Raw genomic sequence first — 21,495 nt, 5'->3', positions numbered from 1 at the left:
AAAGAAGGCCATTACATAATGGTAAAGGGATCAATTCAACAAGAAGAGCTAACTATCCTAAATATATATGCACCCAACACAGGAGCACCCAGATTCATAAAGCAAGTCCTCAGTGACCTACAAAGGGACGTAAACTCCCACACAAAAATAATGGGAGATTTTAACACCCCACTGTCAGCATTAGACAGATCAATGAGACAGAAAGTTAACAAGGATATTCAGGAATTGAACTCAGCTCTACATAAAGTGGACCTAATAGACATCTACAGAACTCTCCACCCCAAGTCAACAGAATATACATTTTTTTCAGCACCACACCACACCTATTCCAAAATTGACCACATAGTTGGAAGTAAAGCTCTCCTCAGCAAATGTAAAAGAACAGAAATTATAACAAACTGTCTCTCAGACCACAGTGCAATCAAACTAGAACTCAGGATTAAGAAACTGACTCAAAACCGCTTAACTACATGGAAACTGAACAACCTGCTCCTGAATGACTATTGGGTTCATAATGAAATGAAGGCAGAAATAAAGATGTTCTTTGAAACCAACGAGAACAAAGACACAACATACCCGAATCTCTGGGACACGTTCAAAGCAGTGTGTAGAGGGAAATTTATAGCACTAAATGCCCACAAGAGAAAGCAGGAAAGATCCAAAATAGACACCTTAACATCACAATTAAAAGAACTAGAAAAGCAAGAGCAAACACATTCAAAAGCTAGCAGAAGGCTAGAAATAACTAAAATCAGAGCAGAACTGAAGGAAATAGAGACACAAAAAACCCTTCAAAAAATTAATGAATCCAGGAGCTGGTTTTTTGAAAAGATCAACAAAATTGATGGACCGCTAGCAAGACTAATAAAGAAGAAAAGAGAGAAGAATCAAATAGATGCAATAAAAAACGAAAAAGGGGATATCACCACCGATCCCACAGAAATACAATCTACCATCAGAGAATACTACAAACACCTCTATGCAAATAAACTAGAAAATCTAGAAGAAATGGATAAATTCCTTGAAAAATACACCCTCCCAAGACTAAACCAGGAAGAAGTTGAATCTCTGAATAGACCAATAACAGGTTCTGAAATTGTGGCAACAATCAATAGCTTACCAACCAAAAAGAGTCCAGGACCTGATGGATTCACAGCTGAATTCTACCAGAGGTACAAGGAGGAACTGGTACCATTCCTTCTGAAACTATTCCAATCGATAGAAAAAGAGGGAATCCTCCCTAACACATTTTACGAAGCCAGCATCGTCCTGATACCAAAACCTGGCAGAGACTTAACCAAAAAAGAGAATTTCAGACCAATATCCTTGATGAACATTGATGCAAAAATCCTCAATAAAATACTGGCAAACCGAATCCAGCAGCACATCAAAAAGCTTATCCACCATGATCAAGTGGGCTTCATCCCTGGGATGCAAGGCTGGTTCAACATACGCAAATCAATAAATGTAATCCAGCATATAAACAGAACCAAAGACAAAAACCACATGATTATCTCAATAGATGCAGAAAAGGCCTTTGACAAAATTCAACAACCCTTCATGCTAAAAACTCTCAATAAATTAGGTATTGATGGGACATATCTCAAAATAATAAGAGCTATCTATGACAAACCCACAGCCAATATCATACTGAATGGGCAAAAACTGGAAGCATTCCCTCTGAAAACTGGCACAAGACAGGGATGCCCTCTCTCACCGCTCCTATTCAACATAGTGCTGGAAGTTCTGGCCAGAGCAATCAGGCAGGAGAAGGAAATAAAGGGTATTCAATTAGGAAAAGAGGAAGTCAAATTGTCCCTGTTTGCAGATGACATGATTGTATATCTAGAAAACCCCACTGTCTCAGCCCAAAATCTCCTTAAGCTGATTAGCAACTTCAGCAAAGTCTCAGGATGCAAAATTAATGTACAAAAATCACAAGCATTCTTGTACACCAATCACAGACAGACAGAGAGCCAAATCATGAGTGAACTCTCATTCACAATTGCTTCAAAGAGAATAAAATACCTAGGAATCCAACTTACCAGGGATGTGAAAGACCTCTTCAAGGAGAACTACAAACCACTGCTCAATGAAATAAAAGAGGATACAAACAAATGGAAGAACATTCCATGCTCATGGGTTGGAAGAATCAATATCGTGAAAATGGCCATACTGCCCGAGGTAATTTATAGATTCAATGCCATCCCTATCAAGCTTCCACTGACTTTCTTCACAGAATTGGAAAAAACTACTTTAAAGTTCATATGGAACCAAAAAAGAGCCCGCATCGCCAAGTCAATCCTAAGCCAAAAGAACAAAGCTGGAGGCATCACGCTACCTGACTTTAAACTATACTACAAGGCTACAGTAACCAAAACAGCATGGTACTGGTACCACAACAGAGACATAGATCAATGGAACAGAACAGAGCCCTCAGAAATGATGCCGCATAGCTACAACTATCTGATCTTTGACAAACCTGACAAAAACAAGAAATGGGGAAAGGATTCCCTATTTAATAAATGGTGCTGGGAAAACTGGCTAGCCATATGTAGAAAGCTGAAACTGGATCCCTTCCTTACACCTTATACAAAAATTAATTCAAGATGGATTAAAGACTTATATGTTAGACCTAAAACCATTAAAATCCTACAAGAAAACCTAGGCAATACCATTCAGGACATAGGCGTGGGCAAGGACTTCATGTCTAAAACACCAAAAGCAATGGCAACAAAAGCCAAAATCAACAAATGGGATCTCATTAAAATAAAGAGCTTCTGCACAGCAAAAGAAACTATCATCAGAGTGAACAGGCAACCTACAGAATGGGAGAAAATTTTTGCAACCTACTCATCTGACAAAGGGCTAATATCCAGAATCTACAATGAACTCAAACAAATTTACAAGAAAAAAACAAACAACCCCATCAGAAAGTGGGCAAAGGACATGAACAGACACTTCTCAAAAGAAGACATTTATGCAGCCAAAAAACACATGAGAAAATGCTCATCATCACTGGCCATCAGAGAAATGCAAATCAAAACCACAGTGAGATACCATCTCACACCAGTTAGAATGGCCATCATTAAAAAATCAGGAAACAACAGGTGCTGGAGAGGATGTGGAGAAATAGGAACACTTTTACACTGTTGGTGGGACTGTAAACTAGTTCAACCATTGTGGAAGTCAGTGTGGCGATTCCTCAGGGATCTCGAACTAGAAATACCATTTGACCCAGCCATCCCATTACTGGCTATATACCCAAAGGACTATAAATCATGCTGCTATAAAGACACATGCACACGTATGTTTATTGCGGCACTATTCACAATAGCAAAGACTTGGAACCAACCCAAATGTCCAACAACGATAGACTGGATTAAGAAAATGTGGCACATATACACCATGGAATACTATGCAGCCATAAAAAATGATGAGTTCGTGTCCTTTGTAGGGACATGGATGAAACTGGAAAACATCATTCTCAGTAAACTATCGCAAGGACAAAAAACCAAACACCGCATGTTCTCACTCATAGGTGGGAATTGAACAATGAGAACTCATAGACACAGGAAGGGGACCATCACACTCCGGGGACTGTTGTGGGGTGGGGGGAGGGGGGAGGGGGGAGGGACAGCACTAGGAGATACACCTAATGCTAAATGACGAGTTAATGGGTGCAGGAAATCAACATGGCACATGGATACATATGTAACAAACCTGCACATTGTGCACATGTACCCTAAAACCCTAAAGTATAATAAAACATAAAAAAAAATCATAAAAATACAAATTCTGATTGAAGAGAAGGGAAATTCATCCAACAAAAAGAAGAATGAAATCACCCAAAGATTAAATTTCTAGTTAAGGGAAGAATAAGAAACAAATATAGTTTTTAAAAATATAAACATAAAGATTGTGTTTCTCTTAGTACAGACAGAAAATAATATACATAAATTAAAATATGTGTGTATATATAAACACATATGTATGTGTAAAACTTTGTATATATATTACTTAACATATGTTACTTAAGTTTGCTGTGTCTCGACAGGGGTTTGAAAAGGAAGAACAAGTTATTATGACTGTTTAGAACAGAAGTATTTATGCTTCTGTCTAGATGAGTTGAAAAATACCTTTTAATGACAGGTACCAATCCCTGGCAATTCTCCTTGAGGATTCACCGAAAGACAGATCTATATCAGCTTCATCTATATTAAGTATGTAGGTTAGAGTGAGAATGCTGGGCTTCTATCACAAAATTGAAAAGAATGCAGAAATTAAAATTTTCCAAAATGAATTACAAAGCTGATGCAATTATTTTCTTCCTCTTCTAATCATCTATTATTTCTATACAATTGATAAATTATTGTAACATACATTTGCCATTCCTTCATTTATTCAAAAAACACGTATTGTAAACATGTAAACTGTCTGGAGCATTTCTCTTTATCTGGTTAAATAGCAGATAAAAGAAACCATATGGAACGTTATTCATCCTGTTTCTTTGTTTTGATTTTTAGAGACAGGTTCTTGCTAGGTTGCCCATGTGGGCCTCAAACTCCTGGGCTCTAGTGATCCTCCCATGTCAGCCTTTTGAGTCGGTGGGAATACAGGCACACATCATCATGCCTGTCCTCGCATCCTATATTATGAATTAAATAATATGTTATTTAAAATGTAAAATTTTCACAAACTACCTGTCAAGATAGTCTTTTTTGAGGGGGATGGGATTCATATTTCTATTTTCCACATAAGGAGACATATAGTATACAGGCTTATTATTTAAAACTAAGAAACAGAAAATATGGTCCACACTGTCTTACAAAAGTAATTCATTTTTTCTAGTTGTCAGTTGCCTCATATAGAAAATGAAGAGAATAAGATCTCTAAGATGAGTTTATTATAATTTTCTATAACATTATGAATTCTAGCATTGGAATTTTTAAGCTTCAGAACCAACTAATTTGACTTTTAAGTTTAATATCTGTAGATAATGAGTTTGATTTTTAAAAATAATGTAAGGAATATGGGGTCAAACATGGCCCATAATCAATTTTAAAGTGATTACTATGCCTGTCTCTTTACATTCTTCCCCATAATTTTTCAGTTCGGATATTAAATTAAAACTCTTAATGTTGCACACTAATTTTCTAATATTCTTGCTCATATAATTTGGCTTACACACTTTCCAGTGTTGATTTTGCACCTTCAGCATTATTTTACATGTGAGAAAATGTTAACTTGCAAAACTGAAATGAGATTTTTATACTTTTGGAATTTTTCCATTCACTACCACATAAGGTTGCCACATTAAATTTTTAAATGCATATGACAATCAAAAATTATGAACAAGAGTTATAAAGATTATATAGACAATCCAAAGTTTTTCTTTTCTCAATTGGTGTTAATAATAACACCTCTTATGAATTCAGATAAATTAACTAAATTGTTTAAACCACAAAACTAGTAAATATAATATCAGAGTGAGGAACCCAGCACCAATTTTTAGCTTCCAGGGTCTCAGTGCTGGTATAAAGAAGGATTTAGGTTTCCATTTGAAAAGGAGAAAATAATTAAACATGAGGTTTTGTAAAAAATATTATATTTGGTCTCATTTGTTTCAATGATTTGAAAATAAGCTCCAATATACTCAGGCTACAACAACAAAACACCATAAACAGTGTGGCTTAAACAACAGAAATTTATTTCTCACAGTTAGGAAGGCTGGAAGTGAAAGATAAAGGTGCTGATGGAGTCATGTTCTGGTGAAGTTTCTCTTCCTGATTTTCAGACAGCCACCTTCTTGCTGTGTGCTCATATGGTCCTTCCTTGGTGTCTGAGCACACAGAGAGGGAGAGAGGCAGATAGGGAGAGATAAGAGAGAGAAAAAGACAGAAAGAGAGAGAGAGGGAGAGAGAGGGCTTCCTCCTCTTATAAGGCCACCAATCCTAGTGGATTAGGACCCCCACACCATGACCTCATTTAACCTTAATCACCTTCTAAAATGTTTCCACATATTGTCACATGAGGGGTTACAGCTTCAATATAGGAATGGGCGTGGGGAGTGGTGCAATTCAGTTCACAGCAAAGCACATAGTGACTTTCATGACTGCCATATAATCTCCAAAATGATTCTGTCTGGGAGCCAGAGAAATTCCTGGAAGACATATGTATTATCTCATATGTCTTCATGTGATAATTTTAGATCTTCATTCTTCTTACCAGAAAATGAAACAAGACAAAGTTTGTTATTTTTAGACAAAATTGACCTTTCTGTGCAAAATGAATTGGTACTCAATGGTCTCTTATGTAAAGCAACAGCTAATAAGAGGAAAAATGAAATGATTAAGGAACACTTAAGAATTAGGACGCAGACCAAAATTATCCACAAGTCAAGACCAAAACTATGAATAACAAATATCAGATAAGAGAGGGTAGAGCTAATGCTAGAGGAAAATGTTGTCTGAGTTAATTAAGAGTACCAAGATAAGGAGTTTTCAATAAAAGAAATATGTAAATTTTTTATTAGCCATCTAAATTTCCTAAATTTATTAAATACCAGCTTCTCGGCCAGTATGTAAATTTAGCAGTTTCATAAACTGATTCTTACAAGTTAGATATGGCTTTTGATTCAAGATAATATGTCCCATTGAACTTTCACCATTAATTAACAGCACTATGGAAATTTTAGCTTTGTCATTTTAAAATAAACCTGTGAAGCTTTACACTTTAATTTACAATGTATGTGGCATTTATGTTCTCTCAAATTTCCTTTTGTTTTTTAAAAGTGCAGTTTTCCTTTTGCTTGCATTCTTTTTTGGGGTGATGGCACATTTATTTATTTATTTACTTATTTACTTATTTATTTATTTATCATACTTTAAGTTTTAGGGTACATGTGCACAACGTGTAGGTTTGTTACATATGTATACATGTGCCATGTTGGTGTGTTGCACCCATTAACTCGTCATTTAACATTAGGTATATCTCCTAATGCTATCCCTCCCCACTCCCCTCACCTCACAATAGGCCCCGATGTGTGATGTTCCCCTTCGTGTGTCCATGTGTTCTCATTGTTCAATTCCCACCTATGAGTGAGAACATGCGGTGTTTTGATTTTTGTCCTTGCAATAGTTTGCTGAGAATGATGGTTTCCAGCTTCATCCATGCCCTACAAAGGATTTTGCTTGCATTCTAAGGGTATTTGAGTGAGTTAGCAAATTTTTTTTTTCCCCTCTGGCTTTTTTTTTTTTTTTCAGATGGAGTCTCGCCGTGTCACCCAGGCTGTAGTGCAATGGCATGATCTCGGCTCACTGCAACCTCTGCCTCCCAGGTTCAAATGATTTTCTTGCCTCAGCTTCCTGAGTAGCTGGGATTACGGGCACCCGCCACCATGCCCAGCCAATTTTTGTATTTTTAGTAGAGACAGGGTTTCTCCATGTTGGCTCGCCTGGTCTCAAATTCCTGACCTCATGATCCACCCTCCTCAGCCTCCCAAAGTGCTAGGATAACAGGCGTGAGCCACCGCGCCCTGCCTTCTCCCATATTTTCACGCCATTCTCAGTTTCTCTATGTGATAAAATAGTGATCAGTTCATCGATTTCTAAAATGGTTTACAAAATAGAAATTCTCTCTAAAAGCTGAAGGTAGCATGAGCCACAAAAGATGTTTTCCTCTCCATTTTCTGTTCATGAATCAAATAAGACTCTAGAGAAAGAATTTCTGAATGGTAACATCTGAAATTATATTGTTGCTCTCTCTCCTATCAGGTTCAGTTCTCCATTTTGAGATATAATTGTAGATATTCTCACCTAAATTCCATCAGGACCACTAACCCAGTTAGTAAACTTTCAGCTAAATATTTTTCTTTTTTTTTTTTCTTTTTTTGAGATGGAGTCTCGCTCTATTGCCCAGGCTGGAGTGCAGTGGTGCAGTCTCAGCTCACTGCAAGCTCTGCCTCCTGGGTTCATGCCATTCTCCTGCCTCAGCCTCCTGAGTAGCTGGGACTACAGGCACCCACTACCACGCCCAGCTAATTTTATTTTATTTTTTTTGTATTTTTAGTAGAGACTGGGTTTCACCGTGTTAGCCAAGATGGTCTCGATCTCCTGACCTCACGATCTGCCTGCCTCGGCCTCCCAAAGTGCTGGGATTACAGGCATGAGCCACCACACCTGGCCTTAGCTAAATATTTTTTGGTGAAAAAATTTACAAAGAGAAACGTGTGCCTGTCATTTTATTTATGGAATTTCAATCTCATTTGGGACATTGATGACAAATTGATGAAACTACTCAAACAAAAATTAGCACTGAGGAAATGGATAATCACATTTCTGAAATAGTTTCAGTATGTTTTAAATAAAATGCTCACAACAGGTTTTTATCTAACAATAATTCAACCTCAAATAAATATGTTTTTATATTAATGTCATGGGATTTTAGGTTGTTGCTTTTCGACCCAGAAACCTCTGTGGCTGGTGGCACATTTGCCCGAGTTTTGCTTGGGCTTCTGGGTTGTTCTGCCCACTCAGCCTGGCAGGCTGTGCTCAGCTTGTGCTACTAGGTTGGATCCATGCCTGCCAAGGGCAAGCCAGGCATTGGCTGGTGAGGGGTGGGTGAGTGAGTTAAGGGTCTAGCCACTATGCACAGCTAGGCATGTCAGCAGCTGCAGGGTGGGTAGCTCCAGGTGCCAGCACAGGCACCAGCTCTGTGCCAGGCTGCGGATAGACCAGGCATACCATAAGCGGCTTCCACAGTGGCACTGGGAAACGTAGTGGCACCCAGAAGCTTGGAGATACCAGGAACTGCAGAGCCAAAGGGGTGTCATAGCACTGGCTTTGGGAGCCCCTAGGTCTGGGCTCCCTAAAGGGGTGCAGCTCTTCTCTCCTTCTTGTCATGTGCAAAGTGGCAAGCAAGGAGCATATTTTAGCCCTGTTTGTGTTACAGCACTCTGTCTCGCCATTCAGCAGGTCCCGAGTTCTTGTCTGACATCCAGGAAGAGTGAGGTACACGGACAACTGGAGGGTTAGCAAGATGGAGAGGAGCTTCATTGAGCAACAGAACAGCTCGCAGGAGAGCCAAAATGGGTCACTCCTTTCTGCAGGCAGGTCATCCCAAGAATGTCCAGTTCTCAGCAGAAAGTAGACCTGTGATGGATAGCTTCTTTCCACAGGCAGGTCATCCTGATGATTCAAGGAGACCTGAGATGGCTAGCTCCTTCCTGCAGCTGGTAGTCCCGATGTCTGTGTGAGTCTGGCTGAGTCCAGGGTTTTTATGGGCTCAGAAGAGAGGACGTGTGTGCTGATTGGTCCAATGGTGGGCAATGAGCAGGCCCGGAAAAATCACCATAGGTTTTCCAGGCCACAGACTCCACTCTGAACTGGCATGGCAGCCTGGCTCCCAGGCTTCAGGCTGGCCCTGGTTGGAAGGTGGGGTTTCACCAGGGACTTGCCCCTTTCCACCCAGGAGCCTGTCTGCCTCCCACCATCAACATGCCCTCCATGGCACCCAGGCTGTTCCTGCGGAGGGGTGCCTGCAGGCCCACTCTGAGCTGCTGGCAGCATCCCCTGCCTCCCTCTCATGCTCATGAGCACCTGATGTAGTTTGGCTGTATCCTTAACACAAATCTCATCTTGAATTGTAGTTCCCATAATCCACACTTGTCATGGGAGATACCTGTGGGAAGTAATTGAATCATGGGGATGATGGTTTCATAATGGCTTTTCTCCCTTTGCTCGGCTCTCATTCTCTCTCCTGCTGCCCTGTATAGAGGTGTCTTCTGCCATGACTGCAAGTTTCCTGAGGCTCCCACAGCCATGTGGAACTGGGAATCAATTAAACCTTTTTTCTTTATAAATTACTCAGTTTTGGGTATTTCTATCTAGGAGCATGAAAATGGACTAATACAGCACCCAAAATCTGGAGGGAGCTGAAGTGGCAAGGGGTTGGTGTGTTAGCATCGCCCTGGGTGCACACACACCCGGCCAGGTCGTGACAGTGTCCAGTCTCGGCCTCAACTTTGCTCCACACTACAGTAGGCACTGGGAGTGGGCAGGGGCCAGGGATAAGGAGCAGGAACTTCTTAACTTGAGGGAGCAGTGGCTTCTCGGGCCCCCTAGGGTGGAGGGATGCCTAGGTCCAGAGCCATGGCTGAACAGCTACAGCTGTGCCCAGGAGCACCGGACTCTCACCCAGCCAACTCTGTAGGGGGCAGGGCTCCCGCCTGTTCCTGGCTCCCGCTGGCCCTGTGGAGCCAGCAACCCTGGCCACACCTCTTCTGCTGCAGCCGGCATCTTCACAGGGGCTGCTTTAGATGGGCTGTGACTGCCATTATTTATAGACCCTCAATTTTGTTATATTGAATTTTCCAAAGCACTCATCTCTACTAAAACAAATAGGAAACCACTTACTAATGAGGCAAGTTTCTGTTTATTCCAAGTGGGAAAACAAACATTTTTAAAGCCAATTATTTGGCTTTAAAACAGGTAAAAGTGTGATTGAGTCTGTTTGCTAAGATACTGCTATCCTAGTTTCTTTTTTTTAAACAATCAACATAGGCCTTTTGGTCATGAGAGTATAAAAATAATATAATTTTTGGAAAAGTAATTTATTTTTCTACTAAAACTTTATTAACAACTATACCACACTAAAGTGTAGCTACAGACAAAGTTTAGAATTTTGAAATTCACCCACATTAGAATTTTTGTGAACCCTCGAAAAAAATGAAAACATGTACTTCCTCCCATTTCCTAATTGGAAAGTTATGAGTGGCACTAATTTATGGCTTTGGAAATTAATCACTTCTGGCCTAGAGCAAGGAATAGAAAATACAAACTGTAATTTACATTCTAAGGAAAAATTCAAGAAAATTAAAATAAGGCTGAGAAAATTTTTTTCTCTTAAAAATTCCCACACTATTATTTATAACCAATTTAATACAAATAATTCATTCAAAAGTTAGTTGTAGTTACTAACTCCAACTGCAGAAATATGCAAATAATATCCAACTTTCAGTAATAACTTGATTATTTTTAGTAATAATTCATTCTTTTTGAAAGATAATCAGTACAGAGCTAATAAGTAAAATACAGTAATTTGTCTATTATTATGTATCATAAGCCTTAAAGTTATTGCTCTAAATGAGTATTTCCTGGGAAAGCTATAACTATTTAATTCAAATATCTTTAAAAACGCAGAAATATACTGTGAAACACAGTATTTAGATACATAAGAAAATCTAGAAAGAAAGACTAAAATAGTTTTCTGATTACTCCATTTGCTTTGTACTTGAATTTCTAATTACAGTGGTTTTTAATCACAAATGTGTCCTGAGTGAGCTAAAGTTTAGATAAGGCCCTATTTTCTGCGGTAAAATAATCAGTTAAAAACATCCAACCTTTATACTAAATTCCATTTGCTTAGATAGTAATAACATTATGCACTTTAAATAAAAGTAGGGGGTATTTGGTAGGTTGAGCATTTTAGCACAGAGAAAAATCTAGCATGCACAAATAAAGCAGAAAATTGTCAATTAACAAAATCAGAGGCTAACAGTGCTCCCCCTCTTTGCAAAAAGGCCATTTAAGATCACGTAGTCAAGTTAGAGATTTTTCTGTTTCATATTATTGGGTTTTCTAAAGTAATGGAATTGATTATAGAATGCTCAAATTTCTGTATTACTGAAGAAACAAATTGAATTACTATAAATATGTAGTCAACAAGAATACATTGTTTACCAGTGCTTTTTTTTTTTAAGCATTATCTTTGGCTTTGTAATTGACACATAGTTTTAGTACATGGTGGCTTATATGATCATTAAATTAAAATTTAGTAAGTCTTTAAAAATGAAGACAGATAATTGGAATTACCAATAATACAAAAAATAGAGTAATTTGACCCTATTAAGTTAGAATGTGTGAAGTTGGAAGGATGTCTAAAGTTTGTCACAGTGGTCATTGCAATCTCTTCATTTATTTCTGTTGGGGTATAAAAACATCGCTTTAACTTCCTATATGAGTTTCAACTATCTGATGAATACTTCTATGTAATAAAATCCAATATAAATACACTATATATGAAAGGCTTATTTTATTTTATTCCACTGGAAAAATAATGATTAAGAAATATTTTCAAAAACTTGAAACAACAGCTGATGTATAGTATTATCTATTAATTGTACAAATAAAAATAAAATAGAAAATATTAGCAGTATCAGAAAAATATTTAACATAAATTTTCACCGACCATCTAGTCTAGGATGCAGATTCTAGACTAGATCTGTAGAGTCTACAGATGTAGCATACATCAGTCTGGAAATTCCATATTTAATTTCCATTCAAAATGATTTGAAATACTATTTCATAGTAACATGTGATAACACATTTGCCAAAATGCCTCTCAATCTGTTTCAACAGATGTTGAAAGATAGCTACTTCCAATTTTATAACCGCTAAAATAAGTGGGAAAAAAACTTAGTGGAAATAATCTTATTACCGGGGGTGGAAAAAAAAGAAAGAAAAACAGATACTATACAGATTTGGCACTATATTACTCTCAAATATTCACTGAACGTACAAAAGGTGCCGGTGCTGTGATTAATACAAAGCAATAGATATTCTGACAAATCATCACCATCTGGCTGTGAATTATATTTCTGTTGAGCATCTCTATATTTTGTTACACTTTCAACCAAACTATATGATGATATTTGGGAAACTCCTCTTTCCTATGTTTTAAAATGTTTTTAAATTATGTCTGCTTATCACTGGAGCAGAGGACATTTCTAAGAAGAGCATCAAAGCTTTTGCATGCCAAACAGAATCTTTCAAGAAAGCCTCTTAAACGGCACTGTAATAAATAAAATAATAATAATAACAATAACAATAATAAAATCTTAGAATACAAAATCAATGTTGAAAAATGCTCATGCATAACCAGCAACATGGTTCTAAAAGTCACATTGCTCAGCCTGTACTAATAAGAAAAATCCTTCTGATGAACTATTTAATTGAGTTTAACAAGGCGGTTTATAGCTAATCTTAAATGTACTAATAGGAAATTAAAGGCCGATACTCAATGTTAGTTTTTCTCCCTTTAGATCTTGGTCATAATTACAGTTTGCTCTTTAATTATTCTGCCTCTCATTTTCAATTTATGATTAAGACCAACAGCATGCCCCAGAGATCAAAAGTGCTGAGGTGGACAGAAACACAACAGAGGACAGCAATTCCTTTAGCCTCTGGCATATGTGGCCCAAACAGATTCTTTTTTACTTTTTTTTAACTAATTGTTCCAAAATAAATATGAAGATTGTTCTAGAAAATCAGTGTCTAGCTCCTCAAATGCAGGCCAAAGCAATATTTTATAGCATTTTAAATATATTTTATTGTGTGACTGGCAGTGAATAAACCCATGGATCTTGGGCTATAACTCAGTTTATCTAATGCCAATTCTGCAATTTACTGGCGTCATGCCATTGTAAAAGTTTCTTGAGCTATGTTTCCGTCACCACAAGTTTAGGAATGACAACATAGCACCAATTACAAGAGTTGTTTTGTTGACTACCTCAATTAATATGTACAAATTATTTTGAACAATGTATAGTACATTGTAAGCCCTCAAATTTATGTAAGATATTACCATTATTTTTTATCAAAATACTTTTTGTGATCATTGGAAGATCCTGCTAATTCCAAATTGGAGGTATTTTCAGTTAACTTGAACACCTTCCTTCAAATGGGATTGCATAGAATTATGTAATCAAATATTTTCAGCATAAAACCAAGAAGTTAATGGATACAACAAAATAACAACATTTTAAATAATTTTATGCATATAACACATATTGTGTCCACTGAAAGAATCCATAGGCTGCATTGTGAGCTGCTTTCACATTATAAACTACAAATATCTTTCTAAACTGCCTCAAACATCAGTTCATTGTAACAAAAGGGGAATGGAAAAATCCCAAAAAAGAATTAAAATGTAATTAGACTCTAGGAGTAGCACATATGCTTGACCCTTTAGTGATATGAATAATGAAATAGGTTTAAGAGATTAACAGGACCAGTATAAAGCAGTCAGGATAAAGACAGAATCCGTTGAGCAGATGATATTTTAATGTCAATCAGGGCAAACAGAACTATGCAGGATATGACATGAAGACATTTATTGATTCATTTGTCTTTTCATGTGGTCTAAAGGAATAAAATGTTAAAAATTAGTTACTCCATGTGAAATAGTTTATTCCTGTAGGACTGTTTGGTGTCCTAAATTGTATTCCTCGTGAGATTTTCAAGCTTTCTCTTGTCTCCTTTAAATGTTCAGGTCAGTTTGATGTGTGAATTATGTATCCTTCTAAACCCTGATTATATAATCTGGTCATTCTATCTTTCCGATATCCTAATGCCCAGATGAAAGTAATCTTTCCCTTATCTAAATTCTTATAGTATTATGTCCATGAATCTCTTAGTTCCTTTCACTATCATGCTCTAAAAATTATGTAAAAATGTTTGCAACCAGAATTCCACAGATCCTCACAACCTTTGTTAGGAATGAGGCCATATGAAATCCATTGACTCAGGCTTAATTGGCATGTTGCCCCAATCTGAATGTTGTTGGGCCTCAACTTTCTCCCTGAAAGCCCCCAAAATACTTTTGGAATCCTCATTCCTGAGTCCTTGTGGTGCCAAAGAGGCACAGCTATCCATAGTAAACAAGGCATGGTGACTTTTTTCTTTTTATCACAAATTATAGGAAGGGCAGTCATAATATAACAATATATTTCCCTGACGTATTACAAAATTTAGTAAAACTGTTGCTTCAATTTTTTTTTCTGATAGCCACCTAACTCTCACAGCCTCATATGATAATACTAATTGCTAATACTTATGGAGAACTTACTATCTCACCATGTGCCAAACACTGTTTTAAATTATTTCCTTGAATTGTCCTGTTTACTCCAAATCCAAATTCTTTGAGGCAGGCACTATTATTTTCACTCCCTGACCCTTTTTATAAATGGAGAAAATGAATCTCAGGAAGGGGAAACAGCTTACTTCAGGTCACATTCTTTTCCAGTGGCAATGCCAAGATTGGAACCCAGGTGGTCTGATTCCTGAGCCTGCAGGAATAGAAACGGGGATGTACAGGGAGCAGATTAGAGTTCTAGTCATTGCACTCTACTCAGAATTGCTCTACTAAGCTTGTGTACTGGTTTCATCTTCATGCCTATTTTCTTCCATTGGGTATCACCCTACATTCTGAGAAACTCCAAATAAAGGTATCACTAATGATAGTCCCTCTTTTGTTCAGAGGTTTCAAATTTATGACTCTTTTAGACTGTAAATCAGGGTGAGCAAAAGGTTTACATAAATGATCATAGAGTAAATATTTTAGGATTTGCAGGCCATACAGTCTCTGTGACAATTACTAAACTCTAAGGTTGTAGAATGAAAGTAGCCACAGAGAATATGCAAGCAAAGGGCCTGGGCTAGATTGTGATGTGAGTGCCTGGGAAGCAAAACTTAAAAGAGGCACTCATTTTCAGGATCATTTCAATGCAGGCTATTGAAGGTGAACGTCTCCTTAAATTTTGTGCCTTGGGGCTTTATGTATTTCATCCTATTCCCTCGCCTGAGTATACAAATGGGTGTGGCTGTGTTCCAATAAAATGTTATTTAAAATGTTATTTACAAAAAGAAATGGCTGAGCCCTAAAGTGGCCCTTGGGTTGTGGTTGGCAGATTTTGTACTATGTGCACACGATTTCTCCTAGTCTCTGAGTGTCTAATTATTACAAAATATATAATTCATACCTGAGTCATTGTAATAGTTCATTCTCACATTGCTATAAGGAACTACCTGAGACTGGGCAATTTATAAAAAAAAAAAAAGAGGTTTAATTGACACAGTTCCACAGGCTGTCCAGGAAACATTGCTGTGCAGGCCTCAGGAAACTTACAATCATGGTGGGAGGTGAAGGGGAAGCAGACGCATCTTCACTGGTGAGGCAGGAGAGAGAGAGCAAAGGGACAGATGCTACACACTTTTAAACAACCAGTTCTCATGAAAACTCACTATCACCAGAACAGCAAGGGAGAAGTCTGCCCTGATGATCCAATCACCTCACACCAGGACCCTCCTCCAACATTAAGGATTCCAATTAGGCATGAGATCTGGATGGGGACACAGATCCAAACCATATCAGTCATCTTTATATCCCTTAAGCTACTTAGAAGGAGAGGATCCTGAGCATGACAGAAAGTGAATCAGTAAAAATAAAAGAATTTATCTGTACAAAGACGTAATTCTTTATAGCCTTTGAAATTTATCAGCTCTTAATAACTGTACCAAAATATAAGTGACTCTGAGTTGAAAAATCTCAGATGGAGAAATAAATTTTGAGTGAGAAACAGGCTATGTTGCTTCCTTATGTCTTATAGAGTTGTGGGTTGATTTTTGGCTTGGAGGATATTGAAGGAAAGGAGATAATTTAGTGCTTTGACTTCAGAAGAATATGGAAAGAAGAAGAGGGAATATGGGTTTCAAAGAGAAGTGGAATGAAAGAGAACATGGCAACAGTTTGGGGAAAAATAAGTAAATACAAAGTCAGGAATTATAATAAGAACTTCAGCCAGTCATAGTTGGTTTGTTCTTTCCAATATCACTACTTCACACTTAGACAAGTTGTTCAAACTTGAACCTGCATTTGGTCTACCGCAGGACTGAGATATTGCCCCATGCATTTCGCAGGATTAGGAGCAGTCTTACCAAGAATTCATAAAACATTTTCTCCCACAAGAGTGAGTTCACAAAATAAAATAAAATGAGGTATTTGGCATCTAAAAGGTGATCACACCTATTGTTGGTGCCATCACTGGTAGTTATAGGAGAGTGGTAATGAGGAAATTTCAACAAAGTTTCTCAAAGTGATACCACATGCAAAGTGATACCACATGAAGGTGCTGGTAAGTGCTGTAAACTATCTGACATGTTAATGTTATCAGATACGTGAAACACACTAAGAGAGTCACAGAAATAAGTAGGCAGAAAGATCAGCAGGAGATTTACATCTTACATGAGGATTTGAGAGCAAGGAGTTATGAGTTTCATATTTAATATCAATATAGTCAGTCAACATTTGAATATATATCTACTATAAGTATCAAATGATAAAAAAAGCAAAAGACATCTCCTTCTCTGAAACTTCATGCAACAAAATATGTAAAATGGCAGAGAAGTATATTAAACATGATTTTCAATACACTTTATTTTTTTCTATTTTCCGCTGAGAAGTGACATCAATGTATACTCAAATGTTTTTCTTTCTTTTAGTGACTTGATTTTTAATCTCATCAGAGAAATATTCAGAAATAAGATGGTTATAAAAAAAAGTTGGTATCCTATACAGGAGGTCCTGCATACCCTGTGATACCTCAAGACAAAGGGTAAAACTAGGAAAGTTGCCAGAAAAAGGTCTTCAAAAGTCTTCATGGTTTGAATAAGCATACAAATGAAATCTCATTTCCTATTGTTAATAAATCAGTTTTAAAAATTATGACATTAGGCATTGTCCATTTTATATTCTGAACGTACAGCACATTTTGAGGAGAAATAATCAGAAGAAAACATTTATAGTATAACTGGGATGAATCTTATTTTACTAATCAGCTTTAAAAATAAAACACATTAATTCTTCCTTTCACTACAGCTATTCAATGATGCTCAAAGCCATGATAAACTTGGACGTTGGAATCACTAGATTCCCTCCATCTTGGATTCTTAAAAGAGAGTAAGATAGACTTTGCCAATGTCACTGGACAATTTTTAATATTTTAATATATTTGAAATTAAATGTGTAAGACATGAAAATAGTCTTATTTATTGTGTGTATGTTTTAATTTTTCCTAATAACTCCAAGTTAGAGTCCAGATTTCTTTAGGTTATTTCGTCTAGAACTTTAACTACACCCAGTAGGTAATTTCAACTGAAGCAAGTGAGAAATTCACTTAATTCCCAAAGCTAAGACCAATTGATAAATGCTGACTTTGAAGAACATCTTCCACTGTACTCTGTCAGAAATAGAAAAAAAAAAAAAAGGAATCAAGAAGTTACAAAAATGCAAAAGCAGGCACAACTTAAGAGGAAGAAAGGTAAGGTGGATATTGGTGTCTCCTAAACTTTTGTTTTCATTTTCATTCTCCTTTAGGGCTGATTTCTGCTCCCTCAGAAAGCACATTCCTTTTCATTTAAATTACATTTATCCTTGTCTATCATTTCAGCAGTTGATTATGTTTCATGTCACTACTGGACTAAGAAAGGGCCAAAAAGTTTTTCATCCCCTGCCCAGCATACATTGTACTTTTTCTTTTTTATTTAGAATTGTTTGTACATTACAGGGAGACTCAAGTGGCCCTGTGCAGCACAAGATGACCATTTCTCTTACTAAATCAAAGAGAACATCTCAGTTGCATAGCTAAGAGATTTTGGAAAGTTTATTGCAAGTTATATCTCTGTGCTTTCTAACAGGCTTAAAATAACTGGTCCTTTTTACAGTTCTCCTTTTTGCCCTTACTTCTCTACTCACTTAACTGTTATAAATGTATACTGCCGGCAAACTCAAATTGAGTCAAATCCCATAGGAACTCAAATTCAGAATCTTTTTTTATTCTTTTATATCACTTATGTTGTGTGATGAGCATAAGAGAACTGATAAATTCTCTTTCATGGGATGGGAGTTTAGCACAATACAATACATTTTTTTTCTTTTATCACCTTACATATCAGAAATTGCAGCATAAAGTAGGATACGTACCATATTAACCTGAAAGATCTGACCAGTTTTAAAATCTAGTAATACAGTTGAAACACAGCTGTGAGAATTTTACAAGTGCATAATAAAACAAATTCTAGATAATTCTGAAAAGATGGTAGTGTAGGAATCCATCTCCCCATTTAGACATCAATGGCACTGACAGAATCTGCCTGATGTAACTATTTTGAAATGTTGGAGCCCGTTGAAGGCTTTTAAATTTCAGGAGAAATCTTAGAGGTTAAATTACAGTTAATTTCAGTCAATTTTAGCTCTTAGCACAGTAGCAGCTACCCATCCTTTACCCCAGCCATGTAACAGATGGCTGAGCATGCATTCCAGGAACAGCTGGCACATAGTTTGAGAGATCCAGAATGGGTAAAAATCACCCTGTCCTCCAAATATCAGAGATCTGTGCTCTTATATCTGGTTGCTGCTTGGTGATCACAGAGGAGTAGAGAGACAAGTGACCATTGTTGTTGCACCTTCTCCCAATGTTGCAAGCCCTGCCTCCCTCTGTTTGGATTGACTTTTAAGGATTTAGAGAGCTAGTGCCCTTACTCTTCCCCCTTTATTTTTCTCTTTTTCTTCTTTGGGCAGACAGACATTAAAGACTAGGACTTTCAAAAGTAACTGCATATATGGGGAGAATTAGGAAGTGGTTGTGCATGCCCAGGGAAAGATATAGGCCCAGAAAAGATTTCAAAAGGCTTAAGTTTATACCTCAGGGTGATTATTGATAATCAACTACCCTATAATAATGAAAAAGACAACAAAGAAAATCAATAACCATAAGCTGTAGCAATAGGAAAGAGAAATAATTTAATTTCTAGAGTTACCACATTATTAGATTCAATGCCCAGTTTTCAACAGAAAATCACAAGACATACAAAGAAAGATAAAGGTATGGCCTATTCAAAGAAAAATAAATAAATAACCATAAACGGTCTCTGAAAACATATCATGGCAAGTCGACTAGACAAAGAGTTTAAAACAACTATCTTAAAGATACTCAAAGAACTGAAGATGTGGAGAAGTTAAAAAAAAAAAGAAAAGAAAAAGAAATTCTGGAAAGTTCTATTGATAAAAGATACAATAACTGAAAGAAAAACTTACTAGATGGATTTAAAGACAGATTTCAGCTGACAGAAAAAAAAATCAGAGAAATTAAAGATATGACAAATAAAATTATTGAGCCTGAGGAACAGAAAGAAAAAAGATTAAAGACTGGAGTGAATAGAACCTAGAGGACCTCTGAGACACCATCATTCAGAACAATGTACACATGTAGAAGTTCTAGAAAAATAGAGAAAGTAAATAGTAGAGAAAATATTTGAAGAATTAATAGCTGAAGAAAATTCCAAAAGTTGATGACAGACATGAATATAAACATCCAAAAAGCTCACTGAACTCCAAGTAAGATGAACTCAAGAGACTCATACTGAGATATATAATCAGACTTCCAACAGACCAAAAAGAGGAATTCTGAAAAGCAGTAAGAGAGAAGCCACCAATCACAAAGAAGAGATCCTCAATAAGATTATTAGAAGATTTCTTATCAGAAATATTGAAGACCAGATGTCAGTGGGCCCATATAGTCAAAGTACTAAACAAACAAACAAACAGTTAACTAAGAATTCCATATGTATAACCAATTATTCTTTAAAACTGATAAATAAATTAAGACATTCTCAGATAGATAAAAGCTAAGAGAGTTTGTTAACACTAGATCTGCTCCACAAAAAATGCTCAGGTCCTCTTGGGGAAATTAAAGAGTACTAGACAGTAACTCAAAGTTGTATATATAAAAAAGAACATCTCAGTAAAGCTCCAGTTAAAACTGGTAGAGGAAGACTGGTTCCAGTTTATTTGAGCTTTGTCATTCTGAGCTCTCAGTCAAATTATGCACAGAAAGATGGCACGCTAGTCTCAAATTAATGAAAGGTAGGCCAAACACTTTATACCCTCATCTTTACATATCTTTCACAGACTATTTCAACCAGATGTGAACTGATAAGAGACAAATGGAGATAAAAATGCTCTGTATCTGTCTTTTGAAGAGTAAAGCAGCAGATCTCTCTGACAGCACAATATTCCATTGTTTCTTAAACCCAGGGACTAAGCTGACAAATCTCCAGAAACTGTGACTTTTCCATCCTTCCAAATTCCCAGAAAGTTCCCCTGGAAAGAATGAGGCCACCTGTAATTAATGTAACATAAGAAATTACGATAGACAGTCCTAATGAAGAGCAGATAGATGAAGCTTGGTTCTCCCTAAGCCAGATGCTGGGACAAGGGTTTGAATGCAGATAGTTTTCATAGGATGTGATTTCACTTAAAAGAGCAGGGAGTAACATAAGAAAAGGAAGGGATAAAATGGAGATTTTCAATATGGGCAACTGGGACTCACAGTGAACCTCTAGGAGATTGTGTAGAACATGCCTCCAACTTGTCACACCTGAGGGCAAAGAAGCTTGGTATTTATCTATTACTCTTTTCCAGTAGTCACTGAAGACTGTTCCTGGGGGTGTTATCTCCCTGTCATGAATGCCTTCTTGCCAAGCATGCTCCAAGCAAAGAATGACTTTAAGTATAGAGACCAGGTATTTGCAGTAGAAGACTGTTAAAAGGTAAGGGAATGGTAAATGCAGAGAGGATAAACTTGACACATCAACTGTG

The sequence above is a fragment of the Symphalangus syndactylus genome, chromosome 16 (assembly GCF_028878055.3).
Source record: "Symphalangus syndactylus isolate Jambi chromosome 16, NHGRI_mSymSyn1-v2.1_pri, whole genome shotgun sequence".
Taxonomy (NCBI): domain Eukaryota; kingdom Metazoa; phylum Chordata; class Mammalia; order Primates; family Hylobatidae; genus Symphalangus; species Symphalangus syndactylus.
This window is presented reverse-complemented; position numbering follows the sequence as displayed.